At 43.8% G+C, this 973-nt stretch overlaps 1 non-coding gene across 1 annotated transcript; it reads left to right on the top strand.

Annotated features, from left to right (window-relative positions):
- The first annotated feature begins 608 nt into the window (after positions 1 to 608).
- LOC120092301 (small nucleolar RNA R71) lies at positions 609 to 715 on the top strand. The gene has a single exon (XR_005486008.1). It is a non-coding gene; the product is annotated as a small nucleolar RNA R71 (small nucleolar RNA).
- Positions 716 to 973: the final 258 nt, after the last annotated feature.

Here is a 973-nt window from a genome sequence, read left to right as displayed (position 1 = left end):
TCAATATATTGCTTCAACAAGCTATTTAAGGATGAAGATTGTGGTGGTTGTGAGCTGCTAGCTTGGCTTTGCGCTGGACCGTTGTTTTACGGGAAAAATCCGGGTGGCCCTTCTTTTTGTGTCACAGGTTGAAAGCTTTGTTGTTGATTTTTCCACGCAAAATTTGGGTGGTTTCGCCACCCGGGGTTATATGTATTGGAATAGGGATTATCTCTCATGAAGCATATCGACTGCGAATTTGTTGGGCATTCCTCCATCGGGTGAGCATCACCGCAGATGACATAACTTGCGGTTGTTTGAGTGATGGCGCTGACCTGCCCTTTATTCGCTCCCGTATTATTAATTGCGATGCCTTGTATTAAACTCATCATCGCAGTCATTTGATTTTGCAGGGATGTGAGACCCCATTGTTTGCGTCATTTTCTTTGATTCTTAATCTCTGATCACTTTCCCTCCAATCCTCGTGATATTTGGAAATGCGATTAAGTATACTCTTAGCCTCCTCATATGTTTTGTCTAGCAGACCACCAGCGGTTGCCGCATTGATAGCGGTCTACGAAGAGGGGTTCAATCCTTGGTAGAAAATCTCGATTTGTAGGCAATCTGGTAAGCCATTGTGTGGACAGTCTTTTACCAGCCGCTTGAACCTCGCCCAAGCATCACTGAGCGATTCGTCATCTTCTTGTTCAAAATTTGTAATAAGCTTCCTTTGTCTTGCGTTCTCGGTAGGTGAAAAATACTTCTTCATAAATTTCTCCACTACCTGCTTCTAGGAAGTGATCTCTCCCGACTCGAGAGAATATGCCCATTTTCTAGCCTGACCATAGAGAGAAAATGGGAATAACGTTAGTCGAACTTCTTTAGCAGAGATTTTCGGGAACACAAAAGTATTGCATATTTCAATAAAACTTCGGAGGTGAGCATGGGGGTCCTTGCCACGCCTTCCTCCAAATTGACCTACAGTCTGGATCAT

Source organism: Benincasa hispida, chromosome 11 (genome assembly GCF_027475165.1).
Source record: "Benincasa hispida cultivar pf3 chromosome 11, pf3_genome.v1.1, whole genome shotgun sequence".
Taxonomy (NCBI): Eukaryota; Viridiplantae; Streptophyta; class Magnoliopsida; order Cucurbitales; family Cucurbitaceae; genus Benincasa; species Benincasa hispida.
Note: the sequence above shows the minus strand (reverse complement) of the source record. Positions and strands in the feature narration are given on the sequence as shown.